Raw genomic sequence first — 6,932 nt, 5'->3', positions numbered from 1 at the left:
TCACTCAGAAAAAAGGCTTGATGACATCACCCAAAGCCCCAGGTGATGCTGATACAAACCATAAAAGGCGGAGGCCTTACATAAAAGAAACCCTTCATCTGGCGCACTGTGTTTTACAAATGACACACATGAGCAACTATTTTTTTTTTCTTCAGCTTTTATTTATTTTTGTGTGTGATGCATTGCTCTGTTCAGCTGAGAGTTGAATTTTGTGGGTGTGCATTGTAATTTTTATTTTTATACAGGGCTAGTTGTCGCTTCTTACGCCATTAAACTGAAAAAATAAATCACTAATTTTGCCAGCACTAATAAAATTACAAACATTTAAAACACCTTATACATAACCCATTTTTCAATATATGCTAATATTGTTTTAATGCATATACTGAGATTTTGTAACAATTTTCAACTTCCTTGTAATAGCTTCCTTGTGTGACAACTTGCACCAATAAAATCTGATCTGCAGGTCCAAACCTCTGAGTAAAATCAAATACACATTTAATTAATAGATTAACCAACCCACCCTCCGTAAACTGGGTCAAAAATAGGGTGTAATATTACATATCTCTCTAGGACATGCTGAGATATGAGATATGCTGTGAGTGATATAACAGGATTTAGTGCATTACGAGTTTGAGAGCAGATTCAGTCAGGCATCTGAAAAATCCTGTTTAATGTGAGAATGATAAATTGGCCACAGATGTTTGAATGGGAGACACTGGGATGAGTGATATGCTTGAGAACAGGTGATGCCACATGTTGTGAAATCAGATCGCCCTGCATCTCCGATGGTTGTGGCTCATATCGTAACCAATTGTTATGCCTCGTTCTGCAACTGGCTTTGAAGCCAACGAGATTCAGATGCTGAGCCAATGCAAACAAGGGGTGAAAAGGAAGGTTTTGAAAAATAAACTTTGCTATCACCCGGAACTGAATCTGAGAAGGTTGAAGTTTGTCAGCGCTGGTGTCTGGAAAGAGTGGATAAGGAAACAATAGCTAACCAGCATGCCAAAACTCATGTTAAAGGCATAGTTCACTCAAAAATTAATGTCACTTGACTTTCTTTCTTTTGGAGAACATAATATGAGAAATATTGAAAACTGTACTGGTCACTTTTTTTTTTTTTTTCAATTTGGAATGATATTTTAAGCTTCAAAAGGACACACCATAAGTATCATATGGTTTTTGCACTCTATTTCAAGTCTTCTCTAAAAAACCCTCTAGAAAAAAGAAAAAGAGGAAGGCCAAGAAACACCTGATGCTGAGACCTTGAGGAAAATTGCAAGAAGATGGGCTACTCCTGGAAACGAAGTTAAGAAGAAAGCCCAAAACAGACATCCCTGGTTGACGGCCTGCAGCTTGAGGAACTGTATCTTGAGTATCTTGATGCTAAGACCTTGAGGAAAATTGCAAGAAGATGGGCTACTCCTGGAATTGAGGTTAAAAAGAAAGCCCAAGACAGAGATCACTGGTTGACGGCCTGTACCATGAGGAACTGTACCTTGATGCTGAGACCTTGAGGAAAATTGCAAGAAGATGAGCTACTCCTGAAATCGAGGCTAAGAAGAAAGCCCAAGACAGAGATCCCTGGTTGACGGCCTGTACCCAAGAGGGGTGGAAAAGTAAAATGATGATGAAAGAAGGACTTAAATTTTGTTTTGTTCCTTCTATAAAACTATTGTATGATTTCACAATACTTGCAATATAGTGCACAAGTCATATGGATGACTTTTATGACACACTAAAGGTGGGTGAACTATTCCTTTAACAATAATATAAAAGGCCAAAATGACATAAAACAATGGAATTAATACAGCTTGTCCGGCTCATTTGCAAACACACAAAGTTATATAAAGTTCTGAAACTCTAGTATCTCTATTTCACTCTCACATCTCCTCCAGAGGCTGAGGTGGACTGCGGTATCTGCATGTGCTGGGTAGTAAGATAAAGAGCTAATATAAAAGTGGATTTACTGGTGTCTTCCACAGAGCAGATGTTGGCAGGGCACAACTCCATTTGACTTGTAAAAGTCGAGCGGGAAGACAAAGATCTGGTGCAAATTCCTAGACGCTCATTCCATGGAATTGCCTGTTGGGTTTTTATGAAGGAAATAGCAGCATCTCTGAATCCAGCAGCACCAGAGTTATTTAGAGAGAGGATACATTACAGTGGATATGTAAGCCTTCAGTTCATCTTTCCATTGTTTGTCTTAAAGGGAACCCCGGGTATTAAGCCTTGCATGGCTTAATATAATGTAAATGATGTCTCTTACTGAAATATGTAATATTTAATGTTATTTAAAAAAAAATCCACATCATTTTATACATATTTTGGACTGTGGGGGCACCATTATTTCAGTTACGTCAAATGGTTGCAATTGCTGAGCTACTGGCACTACCTGTTGCTATTTTTACTGCAACACAACAATAAAATACTGATACAATGCCACATTGTGCAGGTTTTGGGTGTAATTTTCAGTCGAAGGGCAACAAGAGAATCGATTCCCAGCGATAAGAAGCCTGTGGATGAATAAAACTTTCTAAAGACCCACGTCTTTGTCCTCTCCACTTTAGCCCTGGTGCCTTTGAGACTTTTAGCTGACGACAGCTACTGAAAAAGCTTACATTCCTGGGAGGATGTAAACATGCTGACACTGAAGGAGTTTCTCAGCATGGATTTCACTCCATATCCAGGAGCATTTAGACTTTCTGTGGAGAAAAATCGATTATCGTATTTTATTTTCCGAGTTGTGGTAAAAATAGCAACAGGTAGTGCCAGTAGCTCACCAAGTACAACCATTTTATGTCATTGAAATAATGGTGCCCCCCATAGTCCAAAATATGTTAAAATAATGTAAATCTTTCATGGGTATTTCACATATTTTAGTAAGAAACATCATTTATATTATATTAAGCCATATAAGTCTTAATACCGGGGATCTCTTTAATGGGAGGGCAAAGCTATGGGAGCGCTATAAAAAATGTTTTCAATACATCTGTTTTTTATTACTTTATGGGCTGCCAATTGTAGCAAATATGTACTGATTTTATTAAGGAGCCACTGCTGAGGTTGCTGAGAAGATGAATGTGAACAAGTGTAAACTTAAAACAATGTGACAGCTTGAAATACATGCTGTTCCTGTGCTGTTTATTAAATATGTTCCACTTAGTCCAAGACGGCTACTTCATCTTTAGCGCTACTCAAAATCCAGCTTCAAACAATGTTAAAATACTTCTGTCATAATAAACCTCATATGTTTGAAAGCAGGGCCTTTGTAGTGATCCAAAGGATGTTAAATATCCAAGATGAACTTCTGAATGTGAGATAAACATGAATTTACCTTTACATTAGAAACTTTATAAGACCTGATAACAGTGTATCCATAGGATTAAAGCATTATTCCACACACAAAAAAAGAAAACTCTGTCTTCATTTGCTCTTCCTAATGCCGTCAGACATGTATATGTACTTTCTTTTTTTCTGTGGAACACAAACTATTTTGAAGAATAATCCATGTAATGCCAGTGGATGGGACCCTCAACTTAGAAAACATTGCTTCTAGAAGTGTGTTGTGAAACTTACACAAGTGTGTGAACTCATGAACATGCATGATGGTTGGCCAAAAGCAATGGTTTATAGTTTAAAACATTAAATTTTTTTTCCCAAACACCTATCGTTTCTCTTTAGAAGACACTGATTAATCAACTGGAGTCATGTGGGTTGCTATTGTGTTTGTTTTACATTAATTTTTTTAGATTCAACTTTAAGTGTCCCATTCACTTTATTATATAGACTCACAGAGTTGGATCTTTTTTTTTTTTCCAAATCTGTTTGTGTTCCACAGTGGAATGGCATTGGGGTGAGTAAATGATGAGAGAGCTTTCTTTTTTGGGTGGAGTATCCCTTTAAAGACTCCAGTTTCCAGTTAAGTCATTGTTAAGAAACATTTTCAGTCTATACGTATTACTTCCAAATATGTTCTTGGAGAGTAAAATAGCATATTTAATGGAAAAGGGCGGGATGAAACTTGACTCTGTTGATTACAAATTGAAAAATGTTGACAAATTTTGATGTCTGCTGAAAAGAAAGTTTTCTCAAAGTTCTGACATTTTTTAAGAAATTACAAATTTCGCCTGTCTTCTTTCTAAAAAGAAATTAAGGTTTTTGAGGAAATCATTCCAGGATTTTTCTCTACAGTGGACTTCAACAGGTTGAACAGGTATCTAATTTTTTAATTTTTTTTTAAGAAAAAGACTGATTGTTTCACTAGATAAGACCCTTATTCCTCGGCTGGGATCATTTAGAGCATTTTGAAGCTGCACTGAAACTACAATTTGGACCCACTGATTCCCACTGAAGTCCATGGAGAAAAGTCCTGGAATGTTTTCCTCAAAAACCTTCATTTCTTTTTTGAAGAAAGAAAGACATGAACATCTTAGATGACATGGGGGTGAGTAAATGATCAGGACATGATCATGGACAAATCCATGCAGTGGTTGTAAAAATAATATTCCCTTTTTCAAATTGAGAAGTTCTCAGATGCCTGTCGGTGTGCCGTCACACCGACAGAGGCCGCTCCCACGATAGTTGATTGACAAGAGCTCTTACCTCAGACCAGCTGTCACAGTCCAGTAACTTTCCTTGTTTCGATGCCAGAGCAGGGATGTAAGTTAGACAAGAATATCTCAGATTGAGCGATTAAGGTGTTGTGTTGCTGGATGTAATAATGAACATAGTGGTCGTCATTTACTCCCGACATCTGAGCAGCTGAAGATGCAGTGGATTACATTTGTTTGTGAAGGGAATGTGCCTCCCGATCTACATATATCAGTCTATGCTCGCACGAATCATTCATGATCCAGCTTCACTTACAGCAGAAGTGTGTATAAGCGTTTTTTATGAACCTTTGCAATCGCCTTTCCTCATAACGTGGTAGTTAGGAAGTTTAGCGGCTAAACGCGGCTAAATGTGGCTAAAGTAAACAAGATCGTCATTCCACAGAGAGAAGAGAGGGGCGGGGTGAGCAGAGCTCATTTGCATTTAAAGGAACAACCCCTTAGAATGAGATGATTTTTGAAGAGCTGATTTTGGCAAAGTAAAAAGGGTGTTGTTTTACAAAACCATTGAGAATTTTTAGTCAAAGTATATTAGAGACTTTAATTAAGACACTAAAGAATCATATCAACTTGTAGAAAATGGGCATCCGATGACCCCTTTAATAAGTATGTTTTAAATCTTTTAATTGAGTGTTTCCCATTCATGTCCCGTGAGGTTCTGAGGTTGAAAACCTCCAGAGCAGGAATAGGAAATACTGTTATTGAGCTTATGAGCTCCTTTCTGAGCCTGAGCATATTGGATGTAAGCTCAGTCAAGGAATCCTTATGTGTTTTAGACCTCAAACTGAGTGTTGAAAAATTACACGGACATTCACAAGCGATTTATCTCAACCCTCGGGCTATAATATGTGCTGCTTGAATTTCTACAGCACCGAACTGTTTGTTTGAGATGATATTAAATTCGATAAAGTAAGTATTCATTGCATTCCTTACCCGGAGACTTCCCTCGGTGACTCTATTGCCAACTGTCTTCTCTGATCCATCTGAAATGTAGAGGAAGAATGAGCGAGCAGCTGACACAGTCAGCATAAACTGTTCAACACTGGGATCTCACTGATTCTATCCAACACAAGCACAGCACCAAGCAAATCGCATTGACAAAGAATGCGTCTTATCATGCTTTACTGCTAAAATAATAAAAACCATGACTGAAGAGCTTGGCTGGAGTGGTTCCTATCTGTTTTTACTGCTAGTGGGCAATTTTAAAGCAACGTGGTTCTCCTAATACACATGATAGCATGTCTATATACCAGCAAGCTCAGCTCCATATGTGAAAATCAACAGACAAACGGAGAAAAGAAAGAGCTCTTGGATGTAAGGGAAATACTGGACCCCTGCCTGTCGCCAGATAAAGTGTAAATCCATAATATGCAGAGACATTCACTTTATAATGCTAATGTTATAGTTGGTTAATGTTGGGAAAGTTGTCATTATACAAAGAGCACACCGAGAGAGGCATTTGAGAGAGAAAAATGTACAATATTTCTCTTATATTTAGGTAATATAACTTTAACGTGAGAGGAGGCAATGCCTCCATCATGTTATGATTGGATATGACTGGTTATGATTGGATGTGACTGATTCATGTGATAAATCCTGTCTCTTGCGTTTGTGCATAATTCGTGTTTGTGAATCAGTCTTGAATGAATGATATAACAGTGTTCATGGGAAAACTAATTTTAAAAAGTAAGTAAACAACTCACATATAACCACTTTGTTACATGTAAGATTACATGAAAACATGATCTGTAGGAGTTTTTAGTGAGTAATCAGCTTGGTGAAATTTAAAGTAAATCTCTTTGTCTGTGACTAATATTTACTACAGAAGCCCTGAACTGCATGGTGGGGAAAAAAAAGAAAACTTATCTCGTTATTTAAACATCAGAACTCATTATTTCAACATAACTCGTTATTTTGAGATATTAAGTCGTTATTTCAATGTAAGATCTCGTTATTTTAACATAATATATCTCGCTATTTCTACATAACTTGCTATTTCAACATAATTCGTTATTTTGAGAGATTAAGTCATTATTTCAGAGTAATAACTCATTATTTCGAGATACTAATTTATTTCGACATAACTCATTATTTTGAGATATTAAGATGTTATTTCAACATAACTTGTTTTGAGATATTTAGTTGTTAATTTGACATAATTACTTGTTATTTTGAGAGATTGTTATTTTGACATAATTTGTTATTTTGAGAGATTAAGTTATTTCAACATAACTCGTTATTTCGAGATATTAAATCGTTATTTCGATATTACTCATCATTTTGAAAGATTAAGTTGTTATTTCGACATAACTCGTT

Source organism: Labeo rohita, chromosome 8, assembly GCF_022985175.1.
Source record: "Labeo rohita strain BAU-BD-2019 chromosome 8, IGBB_LRoh.1.0, whole genome shotgun sequence".
NCBI classification, from domain to species: Eukaryota; Metazoa; Chordata; class Actinopteri; order Cypriniformes; family Cyprinidae; genus Labeo; species Labeo rohita.
This window is presented reverse-complemented; position numbering follows the sequence as displayed.